The sequence below is a fragment of the Myxine glutinosa genome, chromosome 6, assembly GCF_964187855.1.
Source record: "Myxine glutinosa chromosome 6, kmMyxGlut1.1, whole genome shotgun sequence".
NCBI classification, from domain to species: Eukaryota; Metazoa; Chordata; class Myxini; order Myxiniformes; family Myxinidae; genus Myxine; species Myxine glutinosa.
Window position 1 is genome coordinate 60034453 of NC_136266.1, and position 13235 is coordinate 60047687.

Below are 13235 nucleotides of genomic sequence, written 5' to 3' on the forward strand. Positions count from 1 at the left end.
TCATTCTGGACAGCAAAGGTTTCCTCCTGGCACACCTCCCATGCAGATCAAATTTGTGCAGCCTCTTTCTAATGGTAGACTCGTGCACTTTGACATCAACAGTGACAAGAGCTACCTGTAGGTCCCATGATGACATTCTGGGGTTCTTCGAGACTTTTTCAGCATCTTGCAGTCTGCTCTCAGGCTGAACTTGCTGGGAGGAGGGGGGGGGGGGGGTGGCCTGAACAAGTTGGCAGTTCTTTGGAATCTTCTCCACTTGTAGATGATCTCCCAGACAGTCGAATGATTGATTTCAAATTATTTGGAGATCTTTTTAAATATCCAGCAAACAATATCTCTCCACTCTCAAGACTGAACTCTCAAACCTGTCTCCCTCTTCCAAATCCTGGTGGCGTCTGGTCAAATCTGTTTCTGGTTATTGTTCCCCCCTCCGTCCCCTCCCTTACCTCAAATGGCTACACAGCTGACTCTGCACGTGAAAAAGCTGAATGCCTCAACTCTGTGTTTGCCTCAAAATCTTGTCTCAAACCCATCCCTCTCTGTACCCACCGTACCCAGTCATACCCAGCTGCTCCTCGACTCTGTGTCCTTCTCTCCTGACAAGGTGGGGAAGTTTCTGTCAATCCTAAACTCTGACTGCAACTGGACCAGACAGCATCAGCCCACGGATCCTAAAATCCTGCTCTGCCGCTCTTTCACTCCCTCTCTCTATTATTTTCACCCTCTCTTTTGCTCAAGGTCATCTGCCATCAGTTTGGAAATCAGCCAACATCACCACTTTACACAAAAAGGTGCAAAAACAGATCCTTGCAACTACAGGCCAATCAGCCTTCTCCCAATTATCAGCAAAGTCATGGAATCCATCATTGCTTCGGATATCAAATATTTCCTCTTCTCGAATGGCTTGAGATCTGATCATCAATATGGTTTCAGACCATGTCACTCTGCTTTGGACATGCTGCTTCTGCTGTCTCAACAATGGATGGAGGTCCTCAATGCCAAACAGGAAATTAGAGCCATCTCCCTTGACATATCACGTGCCTTCGATACGGTCTCGCACCCCGCTCTCCTCACCAAACTCTCCTCCTATGGTATCCATGGAAATCTCCACCCATGGCTTGCGGACTTCCTCTCTAGTCGTAGTCAACGTGTGGCCCTGAATGGGTTTATCTCATCTCCCCTTCCAGTCAGGGTGGAGTTCTCCAAGGCAGTGTTCTGAGCCCCGTGCTTTTTCTGGTATTCATCAATGATCTCTCCGACTCTCTGGAAAATCCTCCCTGTCTCTTTGCTGATGACTCCACTCTCTGCCACTCCATTCCTCATCCCTCAGATCGGCAGTCTGCACCCTCCTCACTCTCTGCAGACCTGGACAAAATCACAGACTGGTCAAATAAGTGGAACATGTCTTTCAATCCTGACAAATCTCACATTCTCACTATGTCTCTCCGAAAACACCGACTGGACACCCTCCCATCTACTTTCTGAACAATCCTCTCCAACATACCACACTAGGGAAGGCAAAGCAGTACAAAGCTGCTGAATTAATGTTCAGCGGAGTGAAGCATATTTCAGCCCAACCTTTGAAAAGTCAGGAAAAAGTTGGGGGCGCCAAAGCCAGTTTAAGCCAGAATGGTGAAGAGTTTGGTTGTTGTAGACCTGTCCAAGTGTAGCTAGTGTTTTCGAGAGTAGTTGAAGCCAGTAAATTTAGGAGTTCGTTCTGTTTCGGCCCTGTCCAGTGACATTACAGGAAATTCCAGCCCAGTGGTGCCAATGGCAGTGAGCAGAGTTCCAGTCTAGCATAGTGGCCAGTTCAGTCTGAGTTGGCAGATTGGCCAGGGGGTAAGATGTCTCAAGATTGCCCTGAGATCTCCCAGGATTAACAACATGACAGACGAGTTCTCCATCCCTGGGTGGATGCACATTGCAGCGTCCATTTTCCTGCCGGATGTTTTTTTTAGTTACCGGTATGTATTTTTTTTTCTCTCTTCACTCACTGTTTCTTCTTTTGCTTTCGCACCAGCCAATCATGCCACTGTTATTTCTTTGTGGTTCATCTTGTTTTCTTTGTGGTCCTTATATAGAGAATTTTCATACTGATGAGACATATCTGATGCTAAACCTATTGAAAACAGACTCTCTGAGGACAGGATTGTGAAACATGTTAATCAAATCCTGTATAATTCGAGACGAGTAAGACATGTGCTCCAATAATTGTTGCTATGTTTGCGTGTGTCTAGTTATTTGGGTCTGACTTCTCCCTAACTTTTTGGTCCGTACCTACCTTCCTTCACACTTGCTCTTTACCTGGCATGTTTCTTCTCAGGAACGCCAAAAAAGTAAGAGGAAAGACAAACAGAGGAGAGCACGGAAAAGAAAACCTCATGAGGGTGCAGTACGACTTGTGGGCGCAGGAAGAAGAAAGCACCAGGGCAAGGTTGAGGTGTACGCTGGTGGCAAATGGGGCTCGGTTTGTGATGACTTGTGGTCTCTGCCTGTGGCACATGTTGTTTGCTGGCAACTTGGCTTCCCCGAAGCCGCCCAAGCTCTCAAACGTTCCACCTTTATCTCTGCAGTTGAGCGTCCGTTCCTTCTAGATGATGTTATTTGTGAAGGCCGAGAGAGGAGTCTGTTGGATTGTCGCCATCAAGTTCTGGGAAAGCATAATTGCCTCGATGGTGAAAATGCTGGTGTGGAATGTAGGACTTCGGACACAGATATGATAAGGAATTAGGGATGATTTGGAAATGGTGAAGAAGAATGGGAAGAACCCGGCCTGGCTCATGCAAGTGAAAATATAGAAGAAAAGAGTGACAGGGCGAAGAAAGGACAATGAGAAATCACAGTCATAAAGGTAGAGAGAGTAGAGGAAGATTTTATACTCTTGCTAGAGCAGAGAATGTAATTAGGCCCGAAAAATTATTCATTTTCAGTTTTCAATTTTTAAACTTGTTTTACTTAATGGAAAGCAAGCATAGCTTTACAACAATATTCTTCATTATCTTCTATTTTCTTTACTGTTGTGAAGACCTTTTGCTTAAGTGTACATGTTTGATATCAGGTACCTGTCGTGTTACGAAATCGTCTTCCATCATGTGATCATAATAATAATAAAAATCCATAATATGATTAACTTTTTGCTTGTTTTGGCTCTGATCTCCACTGTGGTTAACATGTGTTACATATTTATGTGAATGTATGTGAATTACTATTCAGGTCTTTGCTTATTAATGTGTAGTCGATTGAAGGTTGTTGTGATTAAAGGGTCAGGAACCCTTCTGGGAAAAAGGAGACCGGAAACGGAAGAAGAAAAGACACGAGGTCCTGGAGAAGCGACGATTCTTCTTCTTCCTCGCCGAGCTCGGGCGCGAGCGGTATCGCTATTGAGCAACGTAAGAGAATCGGCGTTTAAAAGCCCGTCTGGCGAGAGGAGTTACCGGGACGTGTAACTACCCTTTGACACGTCAAGTCACTGTGGGTTCGTGCACGGAACCAAGCGTCCGGCACAGTTCGCCTCACCATCGACAAGGCCGTGTACGGGTCGCACATTGGGCCTCGCGCGCTGGGCAAGCCGCGTGTTGCTTTGCCTGCTTTGCTTTACCTGCTTTGCTTGGCCAGGAGGTGTGCGCTGCAGCCGTTGTTCCTGGTACGGGACGTGCCCGGTGGAAGCACGTCAGGAAGGGTCCGTTCAACCGCCCACGTGCGGAGATCGAACTACAGGAGTACGGAGACATTGAGAGAGACATTGACCATGGCGGGAGTCGGGAGTGGGGCTCACGTGAGGAATGTATAAGATGGCCATCTTTTAAACCCACAAAGAACATGCTCCAGGTCTCTACTCTCATGGAATATTATAAAACCCCACAAAGAACATGCTCCAGGTCTCCACTCTCTTGGAATATTATAAAAACCCACAAAGAACATGCGCCAGGTCTCTACTCTCATGGAATATTATAAAACCCACAAAGAACATGCGCCAGGTCTCTACTCTCATGGAATATTATAAAACCCACAAAGAACATGCTCCAGATCTCCACTCCATAATGGAGTAATGGGCCATAAATAAATGGGCCATAAATAAATAAAAATGGACACGTTGGGTGCATTTTAATTCCACCAATAGGCCGCCAGTAAGAAAATGAAAGAAAGACAACAACTGGAAGAAAGCAAATAGCCAGCAGAGGGAGCCGAAGAGCAGGAGACCACCAGCAGGGTTAGGGGTTTGTTGTTTTTATTTTTTATTGAACAGTGATGACTGTGCACCGATTGGTGCTTGAGGGTGCGTTGGTGCGTTTTTGGGTGCTTTCATGGTGCATCGATGCAGGGCAGACTGTCCCCCCCCCCCCCCCAAAAGAACGATCACAGGTCCTGGGTTGCGTTTTGTAAATAAAAGTAGAGCCATTGTAAATAGTGCACCCCCACCGTAAATGTATAGTTTGAAGACCATTCCGCAATTCGGTTAGCTGTGGGCGTGAATCTGTTAGGCAGGGTGCAATGGAGCAGCGGGACATATTTATTTATGTTTTAAAACTGTCGCACTCAGGGTCAGGTTAAATGTAGATGGAACTACACCTACGTGCCACACTAAAAGTTAAGGTAAGAGGCCCGGGACATGCCTAAGAGGAGGAGGGTGCAGTGTTGTGGATATGAGAATGGTTTTTTTTTTTTGTTGTTGTTGTGTAAATTGTTGTAAAATATCGCCCTCCTTGCTCCAGTTATGTATAAAGGTCAAAGTGCGTCCCGTAATTAGTTCATAAACACCACACATTAGCCAATCATAGATTTCCCCCCTTGTTGACAGTTATATCCTTATTATGTGTATTAGGGTAAGGCCTTGTCTTCCATTAATTAATACTCCATTGCACCGAATTCAAATAGATAGATCCCCTTTCATTCCCATTCCCAAAACTTCTACTGCCAACTGCAATTGCCGCCATTACGGCGTGGTCAGCTCGGGGAAGAAGGGCGTGCCCGCCCATCGTCATCAAGGGTGGAGTCAGAGGGCCTGTGCCCACCAATCAGGGCCGAAGCGAGCTCACCGATGGGCGTGTCCTGAAGGCCGGCGGCTTGATCGCCCGAGGCGTTATATAAGCGCGCGCGGACGCCGTTGCACCAGAGAGAGAGAAAGAGAGAAGGTTCGAGAGAGAAGGTTCGAGGTCAATTACAAGAGTTGCACCAGAAGTCAATTATAAGAGTTGCGCCAAAGGTCTATTACAAGAGTTGCGCCAAAGAGAGGTGAATGACAAGAGTTGCGCAAAAGGTACCAAGACAGAGTTGTGCAAAAAAGGGTCCAAGAAAGAGTTGCGCCAGAGACGGCAGACACGTCCTGAGGTGAGCCAGAGAAGCAGCTTTGGCTCCACCAGCAGCGTTGACTCCACCAGGCAGCTTCAACCCGTTACCCCGCGGGAACCAGATAGCGGTGGCATCGGTGGCTGTCGAGGTCCAGCCGACGTCCCGTGCGGGATCAAACCCGAACCATCTGCCCCAGCTGAACCTTCCCATTCCTCCTTCCAGCATCCATTCCTGCCATTCCATCCTTCTTGTGTACGTGAGTTTGTTTTGTTTGTCTTGTCCCAGGGTTAATTAAGCTTGTATAGTTAAGCTAGTATTTTCACTGTGTCACCTGCTTTTTCCATTTTCCCTGTATATAACCTTGACTGCTCCTTTTTGTTAGTGTGTGTAAATAATAAATCCTGTTATTCTTCTGTACGTCTTCTTCCTCTTTACATTCGGTCGCTTTAGAGGTTTCCAAATTGAATACCTGTGGCGCGATTTTGGCCAACGTCCAGGAATCGGGTTAGTCAGGGTAACTGTTCGGCCGCGGCGCCATCCGCTCGGCAAAACAACATCTTATCCGCGGTCCGTAACAATATATATATATATATATATATATAGATATACATACATTTATATATACTAGGGCATGCCCGTACTATATATATGCCCGTACTATATATATATCTAAAATTATATCCCCCCCCCCCCCCTCTATTTACATGAAATGGTTTGGTCCATTCGCAACGCCAAAGCGAACGGCGAACGGCTTGCGAGTACGGTGACAATCCCCCCCCCTCTATTTACATGAAATGGTTTGGTCCATTCGCAACGACCACAGAACCCCCCCCCCCCCCTCTATTTACATGAAATGGTTTGGTCCATTCGCAACGCCAAAGCGAACGGCGAACGGCTAAATCGCCATAGCTCGGTAACTACTTGTCCGATTAATTTCAAACCTTGAAAAGGCACATCCTCGGGTCCCCAGCAATATACCTGGCAAGTTTCAAGTATATCGGACCGGTAGTTGTCGAGAAACAGCGGTCACAGACAAACATACATACATACATACAAACATACAAACATACAAACATACACACAGAGATTACTGGAATTATAGATAGATACACATACATATGTCTTCAGAAAGTATTCATACCCTTGACTTTTTCATATTTTGTTGTCTTACATCCTGAATTTTAAATGGATTAAATTGACATTTTCTCTTACTTATCTACGCATAATACCGCATCGTGTCAAAGTGGATTTTTTTTTTTTTTTAGAAATCCTCACAAAATAATTAAAAGTGAAATGCAGAAATATCTAATTTACATAAGTATTCAACTCCCTGAGTCAATACTTCATAGAAGTGCCTTTGGCAGCGATTACAGCTTTGAGTCCTCTTTGGCTTTGCACATATGCACCCTGCCGAGATGTAATTTGCACATCTGAATTTAGGGAGTTTCTCCCATTCTTCCTTGCAGATTTTCTCAAGCTCTGTCAAGTTGGATGTGGAGCATCAGTGAACATCATCTTCAAGTCTTGGCACAGATTCTCAATGGGATTCAAGTCTGGGCTTTAGCTGGGCCACTCAAGGACTTTCGCATTCTTGTTCTGAAGCCATTCCAGTGTTGCTTTGGCTGTATGATTGGGGTTATTGTATTGTTGGAATGTAAAAGTTCGCTGCAGTCTAAGGTCTTTTGCACTCTGAAGCAGGTTCTCCTCGAGGATTTGCCTGTATTTGGATCCATTCATTGTTCCCTCTATCCTTACAAGTCTCCCAGTCCCTTCTGCTGAAGAGCATGCTGCCACACCATGCTTCACGGAGGGGATGGTGTTCGATGGGTGATGTGCTCGGTTTCCACCAGATGTAGCTCTTTGCATTCAGGCGAAAGAGTTCAATTTTCATCTCATCAGACCACATAATATTTTGCCTTTTGCTCTGTCTTCCACGTGGCTTTTGCAAACTCCAGGTGTGCTGTCATGTGCCTTTTTCTCAGGAATAGCTTCCATCTGTCCACTCTCCCATAAAGCCAAGATTTGTGAAGTGCTGCAGAGACCGTTGTCTTTCCGGCATGTTCTCCCACCTCAGCCAAGGAACTCTGTAGTTCTGTCAGAGTGGTCATTGGGTTATTAGTCACCCCCCCGACCAAACTCCTTCTTGTCCTGTTGCTCAATTTGGTCGGACGTCAGCTCTAGGAAGAGTCTGCGTAGTTCCATATTCATTCTGTTTCCTAATGATGGAGCTCACTGTGCTATTGGGAACTTTTAACACTCTAGAAAATGTTTTCTACCCTTCCCCAGATCTATGCCTCTTCACTTTTTTCTCGGAGTTCTACGGACAGTTCCTTGGACATGGTAGAGTTTCTGCTCTGACATGCACTGTCAACTGTTGAACCTTGTACATAAAGGTGTGTTTCATTCTAAGATATGTCCAATCAATCGAATTGGCCACAGGTGGACCCCGATCACATTGTAGAGACATCTCAAGGATGATCAAAGGAAATTGGATGCACGTGAGCTCAATTTGAAGTGTCATAGCAAAGGGCATACTGATTTACATGCATACATGTCATAGCATACTTATTTATTCGAGACGTTTCAGCTTTTCATTTTCAATTATTTTGTTAAAATTTCTCAATAAAGTCCACTGACATTATGGGGTATTATGTGTAGAAAAGTGACAAAAGAAATCTCAATTTAATCCATTTTAAATACAGGCTACAACACAAGAAAATGTGAAAAAGTCAAAGGGTGTGACCACTTTCTGAAGGCACTGTATGTATATCATTTTTAGACCTATCACACTCAATGGTGAAGAATCACTTTTAAAATGATTGGATTTGGATTCGTGCCTTTTCCAAAATTGAATTCGTTCTTCCTTGTCACACATCCAACCTGTCCACCATGTTTCTTCCGAATCTGTCCACAACCTTTTGAGATGTCCTGTTCACAGGCAAACAGAATTCAATTCCCATTGCCAAAAAAATATAATTCCCATTCACCTTAGGTGGCGGAGCTAATAACAAACTATTATTGACCCAAATAATGAAACTGGCATCACTACACAAAGGAAAGTAGCAAGTTTCTTTTTCTTGTAAGGATTTATTTTTTTTGGATACTGAATCGAGGCTCGTGAAAGAGCTAACATTTATTTCACAAACAAATCAACCAGACAAACAAAATATATCAAAAGAGGGAGCGGAAGACAAGATGGGGAGAGAAGGGGAAGCACACAAACATAACATTTGAGAGCAGGGAGATGTTCTGGAGGGATAGGGCTTGGGGGGAGGAGGCGTGGGAAGGGAGGTGGGGTTGGGGGGTGGGAGAAGTATAAAACACAAGGACACCAAAGACTTCCAGGACAGAAGTTGGTATTTCAAAAAAGTGGATTTGGGGTGAAATTAGCAGGGGTAGAAAAGATCAAGGTTTTGGATGGGGGAAGATAAGAGATGGTGGTGAACAGCTGTTTTAAAGACCTGGAGGGTGGAGTGGGATTGAAGAGAGTGAGGGAGTTTGTTCCAGAGGCGGGAGAAAAGAGGAATGAAGGAGTGAAGGTGAGCAGAGAGTCTTGATTTTGGCAGTTTAACCATAAGAGGGTTGCAGGTGGATCTTGTGCGACCTGTAGGAATATTTGGGGGACAGAGCCCAGAGAGAGCTGGGGGGGCAAGGCCAGAGAGGAGTCGGTAGAAGATGGAAAGACCACCAACCTGCCTGCGGTGAGTGAGTGAAAGGCCCTTGGAGATAGCTTCATCGCGGGAGATTCCAATGATTCTGAATGCTTTGGTTTCAACAGCGTGAAGACGAGCTAGGTGTGAGGCAGGAGCACCAGCCCAGAGGGGAGAGCAGTATTCCAAAATAACACGTTAACACATTTAAGTTTAGCAGGTATCCATATACACGACCATAACTTTCCCCTACTTCTCTCAAAATATAGAGTTTGCAAAAACACTGTTTTGAGGTTGTCGACAGCTATAGGCACCACCTTGTAGATTGCACCTTATGCAACCTCTGTAAGAAGAGGTCACATGGATTATAACACCCAGGCCTGTCAGTGGCCCCAGGAGGCCTTCGTCAAAGTATGCAGGGAAACCAATTCGTGATTACCCCGTCACTGAGTCTGGAACAGAGTTCATCCAAAACATTATCCATGCATTATGTGGGTGCACCACCCTCCTGTTTGAAACAAATGGCGTCTCATTTGAAAAAGATGATGTCGCAATTGTACAAAGAAGTGTCTATAGCATTTATAACCAACTATTCCCATCGATATAAGTATCAAAAAACAAGGGCTCTATCACTCGCTGTTTGGAGACTGAACGCCAGATCAACTCTTGGGATTAAGCGTAAATTCGTACATCTCTCGTGAGTTTTCAGGCGTCAAAAATCTCATATTCTGTCTGTTGACAGCACCAGTCAAATTAAAGTATGCCTCATCAGAATGCCATAACACGTTAAAAATTCAATAAGCGACCTCTATCAACTTCAATGGTTCCATGCTTTTCTCTACCAACCAACAGCTGTAATACTGTTATTACTCTCTCTGCATAACATGAATTTTTTTTATGAAAACATGTTTAATTCCTTGAAAAGAACTATCCACATTGTTTTTGTCAGACAGACGATGCAGTAATTTCTTCTGGTGACTGTCAACCACCCGACAATGCATATCCTGGCCAGTTTCATTGGTGTGCACAGTCGGTCGACGACTCTGTTTGGTTTGTCCACAAGCATTGCCTGTGTTCGGAAATTGCTGAAAAAAACGATGAATGGACTAAGAACCATCTTTAGAGGCCATTTTCCCTAGAGCAGGGGTTGGCCTTTTTCGGGCACCTTGGTCCCCTTTTTGAAGCAATGTTTTATGGCCGGATGTCCTTCCTGCCGCCAACCCTGTTATTCACCTCTTGCAACACACAGGGAATTACCAGAGAACTGGTACTCAATTTGCCGACCTCGGAAGGATGACAGGCTGAGTCAACCCCCCTGGCGTTAATTCAGCGATCGACCGGGATTCGAACCCAGGATCCTAGGATGAATGGACTGAAGTACCTATTTATGTCACGCAGTGTTTTTGTCAGGAAAAATTGTAATATACTGTCGCAGCCGCAGGACCGGTAGGGAGCCTGGTTCGAGTTCTGCGGGTTGTGTCAAAATGACTGCAGCCACCAGCTAAGTCCACAGCCCCGATCAAGTTCCCAGACCTATTTGTCACGTTACAATACTTGTGGAGACCATGCACTTAACCAAATGATGAGCCGATAGGCGCTCGCGACATTCCTAATCTGGCCGAGCAACCATAGGTCATGAGCACTCTGAGCCGGATTGAGCCAATTCATCGAACAATACCAAATGAGATCACCACGAGCATAATCCAACTCTGATACCAGGTACATTGATTTAACAATTACATGGCATGGGAGAACAATAACATGAAGCAATAACCAGTATGCAATAAACAAGTATAAATGAATCAGTAAATAATCCCGGTTATAACCCTTACCACCATCAAACAAACCAAACATCGCAGATTTCTTAACGGTTCTTATCTTAGGGCCCATTCATGAAATCGAAAATAATACGGTCCAAACTAGAGATTCATAGAATACGATACCCCGCACACTAGTGCTCAAGTATATACAGTACTCCATTTTTAATGAAATAATGATTTTAAGTTTAGCACTACTGAAGCAGTCTTACACATTCACCTTGTACACTGTTATAAGACGACGTTGAGTCACAGTTTAGGAGATGTAGGCTTTATTGATCACCATAGAAGGCTTACCTTTTCCACATACGAAATTTGCATTTGTATATTTAAATTATACAATGGACTACAAAATGTAAATGTTTCATGATATTTGTTATATTATGTCACCTTTATCTATCAATATTGTTGAAATGAAGATCAAATAGCTGTATGTTGAAATATGTTGAAAAAGTCAAAACTTTACATGGGGTGTACTTACTTTTTCACGTAACTGTATGTATGTATTGTACAGGTGGGCAACTCTTAGTTTGTGGTTGGGTGCCTTCATTTTAGAATGCAAATTATATGCTGTTCAGCCTTTCCGTTTATTTTGTATAACGTGTCAGTTTCGGATCAATTTTCAGCTACTTTGCTTCACTTTATCTTTGAATTGTACATCCTAATGATATACAAGTTTCAGCAGTATAAACTGCTGATGTCTTCTCGTTTAGCAGGTTCATTGATGCCAAACTGTTGATCCCTCCGAAGGGCAGCTTGCTCTACTATGCAGCGAACCCTGCTGGAAAAGTAACAAAAAGGCGGTTCCACTGCAGGAACAATCCAGGGTTAAGAAACCATCTATTTCTTACATTTACGCTGAAGGTTGGGGTTAGTCGGTGTGTCGGTAAGTGGTAAATAAGCCCATAATCTTGACAGAGCATCCGGCGATAACAACTCACAAATGTTTTTGGGGCTGACAGCAAAACCTGGATATTTCGTGTGACAGATGCTAAAGGTTAATAGCTAGGGCAGAATTTGGAATTTGGCCGAGGTTTCCAGTGTGGAGTTGTATATTTCTCCTTGGAAAAGCCATACCCAATCTGCCAGCTTGATCAGACCCACTTTAGGTACCCAGGGATACTTAACCCATTAGCTCAAAGTTTCATTGTTAACACATATTAGGCAGCTTGTCATTACAGAGAATAATTTTGCACAAGAGAAGAGATACAGGTAGAGAGGTAAAGGTGGACATCACGTGGTCCACAAAACTCCACATGAGGACTACAGACATCAACAGTCTGGGAGGCAGAGCTAATGCTAATTCCTCCTAACCCCCTTCCCCCCACAATGGATTGATCACATGGTGATTATTTAGCTGCTAAATTAGTCCTGATGTTAATCCCTTCTAATATTCTATTCTATCTGCTCCAAATTATGTGCTAATGGCCTCCCACTTCTGGCGTTAATCCCTTCCAATTCAGACAGTGGTGTATCCAGACATTGCAATCGAGGGGTGCAAAATCCTGCCAAATTATACAGTGCCTTCAGAAAGTATTCACACCCCTTGTCTTTTTTCACGTTTTGTTGTTACGGCCTGAATTTAAAATGGATTCGATTGAGATTTTTTGTCACTTTTCGACACATAATACCCCATAATGTCAGTGAAATTAATTTAGAAATTTTTACAAAACAATTGAAAATGAAAAGCTGAAAATTCTCGTCAATAAGTATTCAACCCATTTATTATGACGCCAAATTGAGCTCAGGTGCATCCTTGAGATGTCTCTACAACTTGATTGGACTCCACCTGTGGCTAATTCAATTGATTGGATGTGATTTAGAAAGAAACACACCTTCCTATACAAGGTCCCACAGGTGACAGTGCATGTCAGAGCAGAAACTCCACCATGATGTCCAAAGAATTGTCCGTAGAACTCTGAGATAGAATTGTGAGGAGGCATAGATCTGGGGAAGGGTAGAAAACAATTTCTAGAGTGTTTAAAGTTCCCAAGAGCACAGTGAGCTCCATCATTAGGGAACGCACAGCAACAAGTGGAGGCTGTCAGAGGTTCAGTGAGGATTCTAAAAAGAGCCCTTGGAACAAAGCTATAAGAATGAAGTTTCACAATCTGGTTCATGAATAGATTTGGTCCAAGATCTTGGACCAAACTTAAGAAAGGGTTTAAGACTTAGACACTTCGGTGCGATGATCACACATTCAAAGTTATTCATCTATCGCTGAAGAGTGATTATCTAATGCATCATTAATACCTAAACAAAAGCATTTAAATAACAAAGAAACTTTTACACGTCGGTGAGGGCATGTTTAAGAGTGTGTTCAAGGCCTTAAAGCAAGAATTAGGCAAAATTATATAGTTAGAACTGCAGTCGTACACTCGTATACTTCCTGACAGTTCCCTCTACCCTCACAAGTCTCCAAGTCACTGCCATTGAAAAGCATCCCCAGAGCATGATGCTGCCACCACCATGCTTCACA